Raw genomic sequence first — 18146 nt, 5'->3', positions numbered from 1 at the left:
CTGCGTGACATTTTAAATGTTTTTTTTAAAAGACAGTAATGGTAATGTTACATTTGGTAAATCAATATTCTGTCAGTTCTGGGCTGCCTTTGACATTGGAACATTTTATATTCAGTGTTCAAATAGGTAAATGTTATCGGATTAAACTGAGATAGGAATAAGGATCATAGCAAACATTAAACCTTTTTGCTATGTAAAATTGCCACTGAATGTTGCCCGTGTTCCATCCAATTTGCCTTAGGACTGAATATAGGAAAGCTCTTCTGCCAGCAGTGATCAAGACAATAACAGATTTATTTTGGCTAGCCATTCAGCAGAGAGAAATGAGTGAAAGTAGGTATGGAATTTAAAGATAGTCAAATTGCCAGGCACAATATTTCAAGCAGAATCACAAGGCCTAGTATCAGTTAGGAATAAAGAATTCTGCCAGGGAAGTTAGATATAAGAAATAGTGCCAAAGCAAAATGACATTCACTGCAGTATAAAATAAATTGGAATTCTGTAACATTCAAAATTACTATTTTGATATACAAGGAAATACACATTTGCCCCAATGCTTATCTGTAGATAAATGTCAAGAATGCTCACAGTAATATATTGAGATGCATGTGACCAGAGATATACTGAATGACTTGCCTGCCTACAAATTGAACATTTTATGAAGAAATTCTGTCTCCAGGACAAGTTCCCATTAGAATATGACACGTTACATATCCAATCAAAATAAAATTAGTGGATTCAATTATGCCAACCATTTTTTTTAAATAAAATAACATATATATATATATATATATATATATATATATATATATATATAAAACTCAATGGCCCACACTTACTAACAGGATTCCCACTCTCTTCGTCAGGTTTTGCACCTACATTTTGTCACACGGAACGTGCAACAGAATGTGCGACAGGAAAAGCCTGACAGAATCTGAATCACTCTGAGTCAGAAAAAACAAAAACAAAATGTGTGTTGTTTTCGGGAATTTTCTGGGAAGAAAACCATACACATTAAAAACCATATAGGGGATAAACCCATAGGAAGTGCTCTTTAAAACATAACTTTTACTAGTATACTAAAATACACCAATAGTAGTGACCCATTAAAAATGGATTAAATATACACAATGTACCAAAATAAATATAGCCCAAAGCGTTTCCACTGCGTTTTGCAGTTTCCAAAGGGGAACAACTATAGAGGCACAATAGCTTAAACGGTCATGTAGTAGACCGATAGGTCCACAATAAGATATGCATTAAATAGCAATAAATGGAGTATCATAAATGTTGCTCTTAGAGAGTAATTATGTGCATAACATGCTAACAGATAAATATTGTTCCATGCTACCGAGTCTTGTCAGTTTACTATGGCAACAGTCTAATGAATACCTGACCAAGGTGTTTCCTGCGGGCACCTGCAAAAAAGAATGAGAAAGAAGGGGCATTGCTGAAATGCTGGCAAATGGTTTTCAATTTGTGCATCAGCTGATGTTATTCAGCCATACCTCCGATCCCTACAGGATACCTAAAATGAATAGGAGAATGCCCGTGTAAATAAAGTATTCGGATCCATATACCTGGAAAAGAAAAGGGGGGTGCCAGAGTATGGCTACTCACGATTAAGGAGTCCGGCATGCAGTGGATGCGAATACTTTATTTACAGGGGCATTCTCCTATTCATTTTAGGTATCCTGTCAGTCTGTAAACTGACAAGACTCTAACATGGAACAATATTTATCTGTTAGCATGTTATGCACATAATTACTCTCTAAGAGCAACATTTATGACCCTCCATTTATTGCTATTTAGTGCATATGTTATTGTGGACTTATCGGTCTACTACATGACCGTTTAAGCTATTGTGCCTCTATAGATGTTCCCCTGAGGAAACTGCAAAACGCAGTGGAAACGCGTTGGTCTATATTTATTTTGGCACATTGTGTATATTTAATCCATTTTTAATGGGTCACTACTATTGGTGTATTTTAGTATACTAGTAAAAGTTATGCTTTAAAGAGCACTTCCTATGGGTTTATCCCCCTATATGGTTTCTATTTCTGCTGAGAAGCATATATAAGTCTCAGACCTATTGTAGGGTCGATACACAACTACAGAAATCTTGTACTAGAACCTTACACATTAAAGCAAGTATAAGGGTACGTTCACAAGAGCGGACCCACAGCTGAAGGATCCCTGCATTGCGTTTTTTTTATTTTTATTTATTATTTAAGTACATTTTATTACAAATTTCACATACAAAATAACATAGACAAAAATAACAATATGACCCATAATTACACAACCATCCCCCCCCCACCCTCTGTCAGAAGGAAAAAAAAAAAGGAATTTTATAGGTGCCGCTTTTTCTTCTTACTCTTTCCATTCTACACAGATTACTCTGTATCTAATTAAGCCTCCTCTGGAATTACCGGTTCGCCATTCCTCATATTTCCTGACTTTAAGGACCAACCTATTCCACTATATTATATGTGGACCCAGACTCCCAAACAGTCCTCTCAAAAGCACTACCTTAGCCAGCATAAGGATACGATTTACTAAGTCTCGACCTTTCCCAATATTACTCAGATTCCCCAAAATGACCTCTGTGCCCAACCATTCTTTGTTAAGATTTTATTTATTCCCGATATTCTGAAAGACCTTAGCCCAGAATTCTCTCACTATTGGGCATGTCCACAATAAATGGATCAAATCTGCCTCAGATGAACCACACTTAGCGCAGTCCGCCTTCTTCCAACAGCCTATCTTTTTTAACTTTACCGGTGAGTAGTGCAAATGGTGAATTATTCTTAGTTGCATAATATGTCTTTTAATTAAGGGGAATTTCAGGAATTTATTTTATTTGACTATGCTACAGGGGCTGTAAAGTTAGTGTAGTTCATAATATAGTGTCTGTACCTGTGTGTGACGGTTTTCTCACAATTCTTCAGTGATTTTCACCCCACTATTTATTTTTACCAGCATACAAAATGACTTGTCTCAGATTTTTCCCAGCTTGCAATGTGGCCGAGACCTGACTCACTAGTTTCAGGATCCGGACTGGTATGAAGCGAGGACACTGGTGGTGGATCCTCTGTGTCAGTGGGTGTCACGATGCCGGCTGGCAGGTAGTGGATCCTCTGTGCCAGAGAGGGATTGGCGTGGACCGTGCTAGTGGATCGGTTCTAAGTCACTACTGGTTTTCACCAGAGCCCGCCGCAAAGCGGGATGGTCTTGCTGCGGCGGTAGTGACCAGGTCGTATCCACTAGCAACGGCTCAACCTCTCTGGCTGCTGAAGATAGGCGAGGTACAAGGGAGTAGACAGAAGCGAGGTCGGACGTAGCAGAAGGTCGGGGGCAGGCGGCAAGGTTCGTAGTCAGGGTGGATAGCAGAAGTACTGGTACACAGGCTTTAGACACACAAAACGCTTTCACTAGGCACAAGGGCAACAAGATCCGGCCAGGGAGTGCAAGGGAGGAGACCAGATATAGCCAGGGAGCAGGTGGAAGCCAATTAAGCTAATTGGGCCAGGCACCAATCATTGGTGCGCTGGCCCTTTAAGTCTCAGGGAGCTGGCGCGCGCGCCCTAGAGAGCGGAGCCGCGCGCGCCAGCACATGACAGCAGGGGACGGGAACGGGTAAGTGACCTGGGATGCGATTCGCGAGCGGGCGCGTCCCGCTGTGCGAATCGCATCCCCAACGGCCATGACAGAGCAGCGCTCCCGGTCAGCGGGACTGACCGGGGAGCTGCAGGGAGAAAGACGCCGTGAGCGCTCCGGGGAGGAGCGGGGACCCGGAGCGCTAGGCGTAACAGTACCCCCCCCCTTAGGTCTCCTCTTCTCTTTGTCCGGTAACTGCCTCCCCTGGGATGAGGACACCGGGAAAGGATGGAGGGATTCCTCAACGGCAGGCAGAACAGCAGGAGTAGGAATGGGGAGGGAGGGCAGAGGGCGAGACCTGGCACGGGGCAGTGTGACACCAGGACGAGGGCCATGAGGGGACACAGAGGCTTGCCTGATGGGAATGGGAGGGGGGGAGAGGCATTTCCTGTGGCAGGCAGAGTCCCTAACGACCTTAGGGGGACCGGGTACAGGAGGAACCACAGGGTCACGGCAGGGAGTACTGGGAACCGGTTTAAGGCAGTCCTTGGAACAAGAGGGACCCCAACTCTTGATCTCCCCAGTGGACCAATCCAGGGTTGGGGAATGGTGTTGAAGCCAGGGTAGTCCAAGGAGAATTTCGGAAGTGCAATTGGGAAGGACAAAAAATTCAATTTTCTCGTGGTGAGGTCCGATGCACATTAGGAGGGGCTCCGTGCGGTAACGCACGGTGCAATCCAACCTGGCTCCGTTGACCGCGGAAATGTGGAGTGGCTTGACAAGACGGGTCACAGGAATGCGGAATTTATTCACCAAGGACTCCCGAATAAAATTCCCAGAGGCACCAGAGTCCAGGCAGGCCACGGCTGAGAGGGAAGAGCTGGCTGAAGTAGAAATCCGAACAGGCACCGTGAGACGTGGAGAAGCCGACTTAGCATCAAGAGACGCCACACCCACGAGAGCTGGGTGCGAGCGTGCGTTTCCCAGACGTGGAGGACGGATTGGGCAATCCATCAAAAAATGTTCGGTACTGGCACAGTACAGACAAAGATTCTCTTCCTTACGGCGATTCCTCTCTTCCAGGGTCAGACGAGACCGATCCACTTGCATGGCCTCCTCGGCGGGAGGCCTAGGCGCAGATTGCAATGGAGACTGTGGGAGAGGTGTCCAGAGATCTAAGTCTTTTTCCTGGCGGAGCTCTTGATGCCTCTCAGAAAAACGCATGTCAATGCGAGTGGCAAGATGAATGAGTTCATGCAGGTTAGCAGGAGTTTCTCGTGCGGCCAGAACATCTTTAATGTTGCTGGATAGGCCTTTTTTAAAGGTCGCGCAGAGGGCCTCATTATTCCAGGATAGTTCTGAAGCAAGAGTACGGAATTGTATGGCGTACTCGCCAACGGAAGAATTACCCTGGACCAGGTTCAGCAGGGCAGTCTCAGCAGAAGAGGCTCGGGCAGGTTCCTCAAAGACACTTCGAATTTCCGAGAAGAAGGAGTGTACAGAGGCAGTGACGGGGTCATTGCGGTCCCAGAGCGGTGTGGCCCAAGACAGGGCTTTTCCAGACAGAAGGCTGACTACGAAAGCCACCTTAGACCTTTCAGTGGGAAACTGGTCCGACATCATCTCCAAGTGCAGAGAACATTGCGAAAGAAAGCCACGGCAAAACTTAGAGTCCCCATTAAATTTGTCCGGCAAGGACAGGCGGAGGCTAGGAGTGGCCACTCGCTGCGGAAGGGGTGCAGGAGCTGGCGGAGGAGATGGTTGTTGCTGCTGTAGCTGAGACTGAACTTGCTGTAGCTGTGACTGTTGCTGCTGTAGCTGCGACTGGAGTTGCTGTGTCATGGTGGTCAAATACGACAGCTGGTGCTCTTGTCGGGCGACCAATGTAGGGAGGTCGGCGGCAACTGGCAGAGGAACTTCAGCGGGATCCATGGCCGGATCTACTGTCACGATGCCGGCTGGCAGGTAGTGGATCCTCTGTGCCAGAGAGGGATTGTCGTGGACCGTGCTAGTGGATCGGTTCTAAGTCACTACTGGTTTTCACCAGAGCCCGCCGCAAAGCGGGATGGTCTTGCTGCGGCGGTAGTGACCAGGTCGTATCCACTAGCAACGGCTCAACCTCTCTGGCTGCTGAAGATAGGCGAGGTACAAGGGAGTAGACAGAAGCGAGGTCGGACGTAGCAGAAGGTCGGGGGCAGGCGGCAAGGTTCGTAGTCAGGGTGGATAGCAGAAGTACTGGTACACAGGCTTTAGACACACAAAACGCTTTCACTAGGCACAAGGGCAACAAGATCCGGCCAGGGAGTGCAAGGGAGGAGACCAGATATAGCCAGGGAGCAGGTGGAAGCCAATTAAGCTAATTGGGCCAGGCACCAATCATTGGTGCGCTGGCCCTTTAAGTCTCAGGGAGCTGGCGCGCGCGCGCCCTAGAGAGCGGAGCCGCGCGCGCCAGCACATGACAGCAGGGGACGGGAACGGGTAAGTGACCTGGGATGCGATTCGCGAGCGGGCGCGTCCCGCTGTGCGAATCGCATCCCCAACGGCCATGACAGAGCAGCGCTCCCGGTCAGCGGGACTGACCGGGGAGCTGCAGGGAGAAAGACGCCGTGAGCGCTCCGGGGAGGAGCGGGGACCCGGAGCGCTAGGCGTAACAGTGGGGTGATGGCGTGGGCCGTACCAGGGGAACAGAGTCTAAGGGGTTACTGGTTTTCACCAGAGCCCGCCGCAAAGCGGGATGGACTTGCAGCGGCAGGTAACCCCCAGGTCGTTCCACCCGATAGCGACTCAACCCCAGCTGACAATTGAGACAGGCGCAGTAACCAGGGACAAGGCAAGAGCAAGGTCGGACGTAGCAGAAGGTCAGGGCAGGCAGCAAGAGTCGTAGTCAGGGGCAACAGCAAGAGGTCTGGGTACACAGGCTTGGGAACACACTAAACGCTTTCACAGGGCACAAGGCAACAAGATCCGGCAAGGACAGGAAGGGGAAGTGGGTTTTAATACACATAGCGCAGGTGTAGGTACTGATTGGGCCAGGCACCAATTAATGGTGCACTGGCCCTTTAAATTTCAGAGAGCCGGCGCGCGCGCGCCCTAGAGAGCGGGGCCGCGCATGGCGGGACAGAACAGCAAGAGGACTGGGCAGGTGAGGAAATTGGGATGCGACCCACGGGCGGGCGCGTCCCACTACGCGGATCGCATCCCCGCTGGTGATACCAGTGCAGCGCTCCCGGTCAGCGGGTCTGATCGGGGTGCTGCACAGAGAAGAACGCCGCGAGCGCTCCAGGGAGGAGCAGGGACCCAGAGCGCTCGGCGTAAAAACTAGTCAGCTGATGACAGGGAGCCTGTCTGCTTCAATGGGTGGAGGGATTAATCTGCAACTAATGCAACAGCTGTAGGCACCCTGTTGAAAAACCACAGGTCTTTTGTTTCAATGGGTGGGGTGGCTGATGTGTGGGAGGGAGGAAGATGGAATTTCGGGATTTGTAGTAATAAAAACATAAGTCAAACAGGAAATACAAGTTCACAAAAAGCTAGCCATAGTGTTATGGTAATCTCATGACATAGCCACTTAGCCCCAAGACAAGCGCAGATCCTTCCTAAGCATGTCCATTACTGACTGCCAGATACGTATTAAAATCACCTTATGGTGGACAACCCCTTTAATAGAACACTTTTTAACATTCCTCAGAATGTCATCCCATGCTTCCCTTGAGATTGGGCAAAGGGCAGTCTCCCATGTTCTCTTTTTATTTTCTTGAAACGTGACAGTTACAGTTTTTAGGAGTAATCTATGTACAACATTTGACTTTGGTGGCTTTACATGTGCCTGCTTGGAGCAGCAATACGCCGCTATGAGCAGACACACTGCCATGTGTGAGTTGGCGCGCATGCACAGTATACTCGCACACATCGGGTAGGCCACATCGGGTAGGCCACTGCCCCTGCTCCATGAGCTAGGCTGAGAGGTGCCGCGATGTGCGAGTATACTCCGCATGCGCACTGGGACTCGCACATTGCAGTGTGTCTGCTCGTAGCGGCGTATTGCCGCTCCGAGCAGGCACATGCAAAGCCACCATGCAGGGGTCCTTCAGAGGCAGATCTGCAGCATAAAATACCCTGTGGGTCCGCTTGTGTGAACGCACCCTAAAGTTTCCAAAAAGTCGAGTAAATTCTCTGGCTATTTGCTCCTTTGCCTGCCTTATCTTTTTCAAGCGATTCTGTGTTAATTTATTTTTATTTTTATCTTTCCAACACGTTTACTTTTTTTTACTTTTTTCCAGTAATACTGTTGATAGATTTTTTATACATATATGTATATATATATATATATATATATATATATATATATAGAAAGAGAGAGAAAGAGAGAGAGAGACACTATTTTATTAAATGTCTCTCTCTCTCTCTCTCTCTCTCTCTCTCTATATATATATATATATATATACATATATATTTTCACAAATTATTATTTTTTCTTTACCCAGTTTTTACTTCAGGAGACAGTCTTTATTGTGACAGATTTATGCACGCGCCAGATTTTAATGGTCGACAGTATTAACCCTGCGACAGATGAACTCTGCGACAGAAATTACTGTGCGACAGATTTTTTTCCCTGAGACTAAAAAGATCCGGAAAAGTGTGACAGATTAGTAAATACCAAGAGAAAAAAAGGTCAGAAAAGCAAAAGTCAAACACAAACAGACACTCCACTCTTAATAAATGAGGGCTAATGTGTGTATGTGTGTGTGTGTTTGTATGTTCCAGCATCACATCCAAACGGCTAAAGATATTAACAAGAAACTTGGCACACATGTTACTTATATGTCAACAACAAACATAGGATAGGTAATTTAACCCTTACTCACCCCCATTTGCCAGGGTTGGGGTTTTTATTTAAAGAGTAGCCCTCACTAACTTAAATTTCCTTAATTCCCCTCCCCATCTGTCCCTGATACTACCTACATCTACCCCTATATTTATTTTAATCTAATTCCCCATAAAAATTCCTTTTTTAACCAGTTTCAACGCTGTGCCTTGCTGCCCGGCCAGCATTGGTCCGAACATGCTGAACGTCCGGAGGGGGGGGGGGGAAGTAGTCCTGAGCCCTATAGGGTGACACCTAGTGGCCAGGTTTTAAAATGTAAAAAAAAACACATATAACATGATTTTTTTTAACTAAAATATATTGGAAACATTTTTACATCTATTTTACATCTTACAATCTATTTAATAAAAACATTTTTTTTTTTTTTTTTAATGAGAGTACCCATTTAACCTGTTGGGGACGAAGGGCGTATGCATACGCCTTTGCGTCCTGGTACTTAAGGACAAAGGGCGTATCCATACGCCCGTGGGAATTTCGGTCCCCGCCGCGCACCGGGCGGGGACCGGGCTGGGGTGACTGCTGATATCTATCATGTCAGCGATCGGCGCAAATCGCAAGTGAATTCACACTTGCGATTTGCGCCGATTCCGGGTCATTACGGGTCTATGGTGACCCGGTGACCCGGAATAGAAGGGGGATCGCGGGTGTCTAAGACACCCACGATCCCCCTAAAGCGATAGGAGTGAGGTGGCACAGGTGCCACCCCTCCTATCACTGCTATTGGTGGTCTAGATGCGACCACCAATAGCAGATCAGGGGCGGGGGGGTTTGCTTTCGTTTTCCCCGTCCTGCCCTCCCACAATAGGCGGGGCAGAACGGGGAAAATGAAGAGGACCGGGGGCCGACATCCACTTACCCCTCCGGAGGCAGCGGAGCGACGGGGATCGGCGGGCGGTGACAAAGATCTGCGGCGGCGTGCAGCAGAAGAAGACGGCTCCCGGATGCAACGGAAGCCGGTGAGTAGTTGCATAGCAACATCTAGAGGGCTACAGTCTGAGACCACTATAGTGGTCTCTAGACTGTAGCCCTCCAGATGTTGCAAAACTACAACTCCCAGCATGCCCAGACAGCTGTTTGCTGTGTGGGCATGCTGGAATTTGTAGTTTTGCAACAGCTGGAGGTCTGCAGTTTAGAGACCACTGCACAGTGATCTCTATACTGCCCTCTAGATCTTGCAAAACTACAACTCCTAGCATGCCCACACAGCTGTTTGCTGTCTGGGCATGCCGGGAGTTGTAGTTTTGCAACATCTGGAGGTCCACAGTTTGGAGATCACTGTTCAGTGGTTTCTAAATTGTAGCACTCCAGATGTTGCAAAACTACAAATTCCAGCATGCCCACACAGAAAACAGCTGTCTCGGCATGCTGTGAGTTGTAGTTGCGTACCTCCAGCTGTTGCATAACTACATCTCCCAGCATGCCCTTCTGTGATCAGTCATGCTGGGAATTGTAGTTTTGCAACAGCTGGAGGCACACTGGTTGGAAAATGCTGAGTTAGGTAACAGAACCTAACTCAGTATTTTCCAACCAGTGTGCCTCCAGCTGTTTCAAAACTACAACTCCCAGCATGTACTGACAGACCGTGCATGCTTGGAGTTGTAGTTTTGCAACAGCTGGAGGCTCACTGGTTGGAAAATACTGATTTAGGTAACAGAACCTAACTGAAGGTTTTCCAACCAGTGTGCCTCCAGCTGTTGCAAAACTACAACTCCCAGCATGTACTGACAGACCGTGCATGCTGGGAGTTGTAGTTTTGCAACAGCTGGAGGCTCACTGGTTGGAAAATACTGAGTTAGGTAACAGAACCTAACTGAAGGTTTTCCAACCAGTGTGCCTCCAGCTGTTGCAAAACTACAACTCCCAGCATGTACTGACAGACCGTGCATGCTGGGAGTTGTAGTTTTGAAACAGCTGGAGGGTCCCCCCTATAAGAATGTACAGGGTACATTCACACGGGCGGGTTTACAGCAAGTTTCCTGCTTCAAGTATGAGCTGCGGCAAATTTTTGCCGCAGCGCAAATTCCTAGCGGGAAACTCACCGTAACCCGCCAGTGTGAATGTACCCTAAAAACACTACACTACACTAACACCTAATAAAGAGTAAAACACTACATATACACCCCCTTACACTGCCCCCCCCCCAATAAAAATGAAAAACGGAGCCTCCAGCTGTTGCAAAACAACAACTCCCAGCATTTCCGGACAGCCACTGACTGTCCAGGCATGCTGGGAGTTTAGCAACAGCTGGAGGCACCCTGTTTGGGAATCACTGGCGTAGAATACCCCTATGTCCACCCCTGCACAATCCCTAATTTAGTCCTCAAATGCGCATGGTGCTCTCTCACTTTGGAGCCCTGTCGTATTTCAAGGAAACAGTTTAGGGCCACATATGGGGTATCTCCGTACTCGGGAGGAATTACACTACAAATTTTGGGGGGCTTGTTCTCCTTTTACCCCTTATGAAAAGGAAAAGTTGGGGTCTACACCAGCCTGTTAGTGTAAAAAAAAATGTTTTTTACACTAACATGCTAGTGTTGCCCTTTACTTTTTTATTTTCACAAGAGGTAAAAGGAAAAAAAGACCCCTAAAATTTGTAACACAATTTCTCCTGAGTACGGAAATACCCCATATGTGGGCTTAAAATCGTAAAATGCTCTGCGGGCGCACAACAAGGCTCAGGAGTGAGAGCGCACTATGTACATTTGAAGCCTAAATTGGTGATTTGCACAGGGGTGGCTGATTTTACAGCGGTTCTGACATAAACCCCAAAAAATAAATACCCACATGTGACCCCATTTTGGAAACTACACCCCTCACGGAATGTAATAAGGGGTACAGTGAGCATTTATGCCCCACAGGTGTCTGACAGATTTTTGGAACAGTGGTCCGTGAAAATGAAAAATGTAATTTTTTTGTTTGCACAGCCCACTGTTCCAAAGATCTGTCAAACGCCAGTAGGGTGTAAATGCTCACTGTACCCCTTATTACATTCCGTGAGGGGTGTAGTTTCCAAAATGGGGTCAAATGTGGGGGGGGGGGGGGGTCCACTGTTCTGGCACCACAGGGGGCTTTGTAAATGCACATGGCCCCCGACTTCCATTCCAAACAAATTATCTCTCTAAAAGCTCAATGGCGCTCCTTCTCATCTGAGCGTTGTAGTTCGCTCGCAGTGCAATTGACATCCAAACATGGGGTATTCCCATACTCAGAAGAAATGGGGTTACACATTTTGGGGGCATTTTCTCCTATTAACCTTTGTAAAAAAGTAAAATTTGGGGAAAAACCAGCATTTTAGTGGAAATTTTTTTTTTCATTTACACATCCGACTTTAACAAAAAGTTGTCAAACACCTGTGGGGTGTTAAGGCTCACTGTACACCTTGTTACGTTCCTTGAGGGGTGTTGTTTCCATAATAGTGTGCGATGTGTTTTTTTTTGCTGTCCTGGCACCATAGGGGCTTCCTAATTGGGACATGCCCCCCAAAAACCATTTCAGAAAAACTCACTCTCCTAAATCCCATTGTTGCTCCCTAGCTTCTGAGCCCTCTACTGCATCCGCCGAACACTTGACATACACATATGAGGTATTTTCTTACTCAAGAGAAATTGGGTTACAAATTTTGAGAGGAATATTTTTCCTTTTACCCCTTGTAAAAATTCAAAAACTGGGTCTACAAGAACATGGGAGTGTAAAAAAATGAAGATTTTGAAATTTCTCCTTCACTTTGCTGCTATTCCTGTGAAACACCTAAAGGGTTAACACACTGACTGAATGTCATTTTGAATACTTTGAGGGGTGCAGTTTTTATAATGGGTCATTTATGGGGTATTTCTAACCAGAAGACCCTTCAAATTCACTTCAAACCTGAACTTGTCCCTGAAAAATTCCGATTTTAAAAATTTTGCGAAAAATTGGAAAATTGTTGCTGAACTTTGAAGCCCTCTGGTGTCTTCCAAAAGTAAAAACTCATCAATTTTATGATGCAAACATAAAGTAGACATATTGCATATGTGAATCAATATACAATTTATTTGGAATATCCATATTCCTTATAAGCAGAGAGCTTCAAAGTTCGAAAAATGCAAAATTTTCAAAATTTTCATGAAATTTTTGCATTTTTCACCAAGAAATGATGCAAGTATCACCGAAAATTTACCACTAACATAAAGTAGAATATGTCACGAAAAAACAATCTCGGAATCAAATTTATAAGTAAAAGCATCCCAGAGTTATTAATGCTTAAAGTGACAGTGGCCAGATTTGCAAAAAATGCTCCCGTCCTTAGGGTCATAATAGGCTCCGTCCCCAAGGGGTTAAAGTCCCATACAAGTCTGTTGGAAATATATGTTACTGCATAACTTCCAAACAGCTGGAGATATTTCAATAATACTTGGTCACATGTTACTTATATGTCAAATAAAAATATATAATAGTTATATTAACCCCTAACCTGCCCCCATTTGTTAAGGATGGGGTTTTTGTTTCAAGTCCTATGCAAGTACATAGGACTTCTGGTACCTTACTCTACACACTCCTCTGCATCTCCTGGTGAATGTGTCAGTCTGGCTGGTAGGCATCCTCATCTCAAAAAGACACGCCAACCATTTAAGCCACACCCCTTTTATTTACAGCTTACAATATCTTTACCACAACGCAGCTCTCCCTGAGGACGGGATATGAGAATTAGAAATGAGGATTAGATATGGGGACGGGATATGAGGTCAGGATATGAGGTCGGGATATGAGGATGGAATATGAAGATGGGATATGAGGACAGGATATGAGGACGGAATATGAGGTCGTGATATGGGGTCGGGATATGGGGTCAGGATATGAGGATGGGATATGAGGATGGAATATAAGGTCGGGATATGGGGAGGTGATATGAGGTCGGGATATGAGATTGGGATATGGGGTGGGGATATGGGGTCGGGATGTAAGGAAGGGATATGAGAACAAAATATGAGGACAGGATATGAGGTTAGAATATGAGGAGGGGATTAGGGGTCAGGATATCAGGTCGGAATATGGGGTCAGGATTTAGGGATGGTATATGAGGACAAAAGCTTCCTCCTTTGTTGCTTTTCCTCCCCCACAAGGATAAGGTATTTAAAAGCGGGCAGCGCCGGGTACTCAGGGAGTATATATATATATATATATATATATATATATATATGTATATATATATATATATATATATACATATATATATATATATATATATATATATATAAAACTCAATGGGGGACATGTATCAAAGAGTTTACCCATTTTGTCTTAAAATTTTTGCGCTAAATTTTGCACAAGTTGTTTTTGTGCACATTTTGGTGGAGCATTTCCTCAAGATGTGTAGGTTTCGGTGTATCTTGGAGTGACATATTTAGTTCGCACAAATTCATTAACTTCATACATTTCATTTACCCGCAGAAATCTTGTACAATGACCATATTTTAACCCCTTAACGATGAAGGACATATATTTACGTCCTCCGCCGGCTACCGCGATGTGCCGTGGGGTCATGCGGTGTCCCCGCGTCATATCGGGTCGGTCCCGCCGGGACCCGCGGCTAATACAGGACATCACAGATCGCGGTGATGCCCTGTATTAACCCTTCAGACGTGGCGATCAAAGCTGACCGCCGTGTCTGAAGTGAAAGTAACCCGGCTGCTCAGTCGGGCTGTTCAGGACCGCCATGGTGAAATCGCGGTGTCCTTAACAGCTTACAGGACACCGGGAGGGACCTTACCTGCCTCCTCAGTGTCCGATCGACGAATGACTGCTCCGTGCCTGAGATCCAGGCAGGAGCAGTCAAGCGCCAATAACACTGATCACAGACGTGTTAATACACGCCTGTGATCTCTGTAAAAGATCAGTGTGTGCAGCGTAATAGGTTCCTATGGGAGCTATAACACTGTGAAAAAAAAGTGAAAAAAAAAGTGTTAATAAAGGTCATTTAACCCCTTCCCTAATAAAAGTTTGAATCACCCCCCTTTTCCCATAAAAAAAATAAAACAGTGTAAATAAAAATAAACATATGTGGTATCGCCGCGTGGGTAAATGTCCGAACTATAAAAATATATCATTAATTAAACCGCACGGTCAATGGCGTACATGTATAAAAATTCCAAAGTCCAAAAAAGCATATTTTTGGTCACTTTTTATACCATTAAAAATGAATAAAAAGTGATGAAAAAGTCAGATCAAAAAAAAAATGGACCGATAAAAACTTCAGATCACGGCGCAAAAAATTAGTCCTCATACCGCCCTGTGCGTGGAAAAATAAAAAAGTTATAGGAGTCAGAATAGGACAGTTTTAAACGTATACAATTTCCTGCATGTAGTTATGATTTTTTCCAGAAGTACGACAAAATGAAACCTATATAAGTAGGGTACCATTTTAACCCTATGAACCTACAGACTAATGATAAGGCATCATCTTTACCAAAATATTCACTGCGTAGATTTTTTTCCCATTTCGCTATGCATTTTTGGGTAAAATGACTAATGTCACTGCAAATTAGAATTGGTGACGCAAAAAATAAGCCATAATATGGATTTTTAGGTGGAAAATTGAAAGGGTTATGATTTTTAAAAGGTAAGGAGGAAAAAACGAAAGAGCAAAAACTGAAAAACCCTGTGTCCTTAAGGGGTTAAACGAAGATATAATCCATCTTGGACTGCACATAGCAAGGTGCTCTAAATCATTGATTTCATTTTTCAAAGAGTGGGTTGAGGAGATTACTCTGCTTCTGCCACCAGTCAGATTATCTCTGGGATACTTAAAATCTTTTCCATGTACCTACTAAAAACAATGCAATGTTTATGGACCACTTGTGATCACCCTTCACCCGCAGTCTAACCCCATACACTGGCATAATACACCGGGTTATAGTGCGGGTGAAATAACGCCCCGCTTTTCTTGATGAGAGCAGGAGATTGCACTTGTGTAGTGTAACCATGGTGACTGTATAGCTAACAATATACCACTGTATGTGCAGGGAGGGAGAAGGAGGTACAGCTGTTAGGTCTATGTTTATGTGTGATTGTGTATATGCAGCAGAGTTGAGTGTGTGAGTGTGTGTGTATGAAGCAGAGTTGAGTGTGTTATGTGTGTATGTAGCAGAGCTGAATGTGTGAGTGTGTGTATGTAGCAGAGTTGAGTGTGAGAGTTTGTGTATCTAGCAGAGCTGAATGTGTGTATGCAGCAGTGTTGTGTGTGTGTATATGTAGCAGAGCTGAGTGTGTGAGTGTGTATGTAGCAGAGTTGAGTGTGTGAGTGTATATGTAGCAGAGCTGAGTGTGTAAGTGTGTGTTTGTAGCAGTGCTGACTGTGTGAATGTGTGGATGTAGCAGAGCTGTGTGTGAATGTGTGTATGTAGCAGAGCTGAGTATGTGATTGTGTATATGTAGCAGAGGTGAGTGTGTGAGTGTGTATATGTAGCAGAGCTGAGTTTGTGATCAGGTGTATGTAGCAGAGCTGAGTGTGTGATCAGGTGTATGTAGCAGAGTTAAGTGTGTGCGTGGTCATGTGTAATCACACATTCAGCTCTGCTGCATACCCATGTCGCACACTAATTTCTGCTACCAGGGTGCCTCCAGCTTTTGCAAAACTGCTACTCCCATCATGCCAAGTTTTGCAACACTTGGAGGCATTCTGGTTGGTAAACATTGATATAGAGTTAAGGGGACAGATTGTTCAGCAAAATTACATATTTTTTTAAACCCAGACATTCTGGGGGAAATTCTCAAAAACTACTGTAATTTCTGTTCCAGCGATATTATTCACACCTTTATTCTTTCTCCTCACATTTTCAAAGGTCTCTTTTGCTGCTTTGAAAATATGTGAAAGTTATTTTTTATTTTTTTGGGACCATATTGTTTTTTTTTTTTTTTGTGGCAAAATTGTCGATTTTTGTGCCAACTTTTACATCCAAGAAAATTCTGGTGGAAACATCTCACAAAATATTCCATGGGTACTAGTACCCAGGCAAGCGATAACTGTATAGATAAAATATTTCTGAGCTTAAATGTGAGTGCAGGTGCAGTGACCAAGAAAGAAAAATAAAAAAATATATATATATATTTTTAATAACATTTTTCAATAATAATTATTTCTTTTTTTAATAATGACTTACATAACACCTTTCCCCACCCAAAAAAAATTAAATTAAACAAAAAAAAACAATAAAACTCCAACCATTTCTATGATTTCTACACTATCAAAAAGCTGTTGTGAAATTTTTTATGTAAACTGGACTCTCACCCCTTTCAAAATATCATGTAAAGCAGACAATATATGTGGACACGCCCACTTTTACAAAACTGACGTTAACAATGTAAACCACGGTACAAAGCTCTTTGAAAATGTGGTTGATACTTTTTGCGCAAAATTGTTTTTTGTGTATACATATATGTTGTTCTTACCTTATGGCATTAGATCTGATGAAGCAAGAGGCTAGTTATCACATCCAGGGAAAGAATAAGTGCAGTCCTGAATCTTGACCCATTCACTTTCCCTTTAATCCTACTTGGATGATCTGACCCTAACTACAACCCCAAACTGGGGAACAGTCCCCTATACTCGTTAAGTGTATGAGGCATTAGAAAAGTCAGAAAGGTCAGGTCAGCAACACAGGGACAGTCAGAGAGTCAAAACCCAGAGGTGCACAAATTCCCATTTAGGCTTACACTGTCCTGGCGCTAATTTTCCCAACTAGGGAACCCTATTACAGTTAAAATTTTTCTTTATTGTTTCTTATTTAAAACTTATCAAATGTCAAAAACTAAATTTGATGTGTGCTAAAAACACAGCTAATGGATCAATTCATTATAGAGCTTATACTACTAGTCCCATCTCTTATAGTTGTCTTAGAGCTCCCAGCCGGGATGCTTCTTTTTTTTCTCCTCTCAGGAGTTTATTGATGAAACCAACTTGTTCAAATATATAATATATTCTGATCCAGAAGCTGCTGGTTAAAACTCCAAACAATGATTCCCCCCCCCCCCCAAAGGGTCATTCACAGAGCTGATTACAGGCAGTGAAACATTAGGGGGGGGGGTTTGGGGGTCAGTGTTTGGTGTTTTTACCAGCGGCTTCTGGATCAGAATATATTATATATTTGAACAAGTTGGATTAATCAATAAACTCCTAAGAGGAGAAAAAATAGAAGCATCCCAGTTGGGAGCTCTAATATCAACTATAAGAGATGGGAATAGGAGTATAAGCTCTATAATGAACTGATCCATTAGCTGTGTTTTTAATACAAATCATATTTGAAACAATAAAGAGGAATTTAAACTGTAATAGGGTTCCCTAGTTTGGGAAATTAGATTAGTCCCAGGAGGGCGTATACCGGAATGGGAATTTGTGATTTGGATTTATAACCCTGGGAAACCCTTCTTGGGAGAATTGAATATATATATATATATATATATATATATATATATATATATATATAGACAAAGAATAAGTCAGCCAGCACTTTAGTTGATACCAAACTATTATATGGACCTGGCCTACAGGTGCACGCTACTAGGCTAGATATACAGCAACAAAAGAATGCAGCAGCACACTGCCAGCACAAGGATACAGGTGAAACATGAAAATGCAGTTAAAACATGGAGAGCTATACAGCTATGGTGTAATAAATGCAAATGGGAA

The 18146-nt window shown here is 44.2% G+C and overlaps 1 protein-coding gene across 4 annotated transcripts in view; it reads right to left on the bottom strand.

The window, feature by feature from the left end:
* Positions 1–18146, bottom strand: part of NKAIN2 (sodium/potassium transporting ATPase interacting 2) — a 948625-nt gene that overhangs the window by 441373 nt on the left and 489106 nt on the right. The window lies entirely within an intron of this gene.

This window comes from Hyla sarda, chromosome 3 (genome assembly GCF_029499605.1).
Source record: "Hyla sarda isolate aHylSar1 chromosome 3, aHylSar1.hap1, whole genome shotgun sequence".
NCBI lineage: Eukaryota > Metazoa > Chordata > Amphibia > Anura > Hylidae > Hyla > Hyla sarda.
Note: the sequence above shows the minus strand (reverse complement) of the source record. Positions and strands in the feature narration are given on the sequence as shown.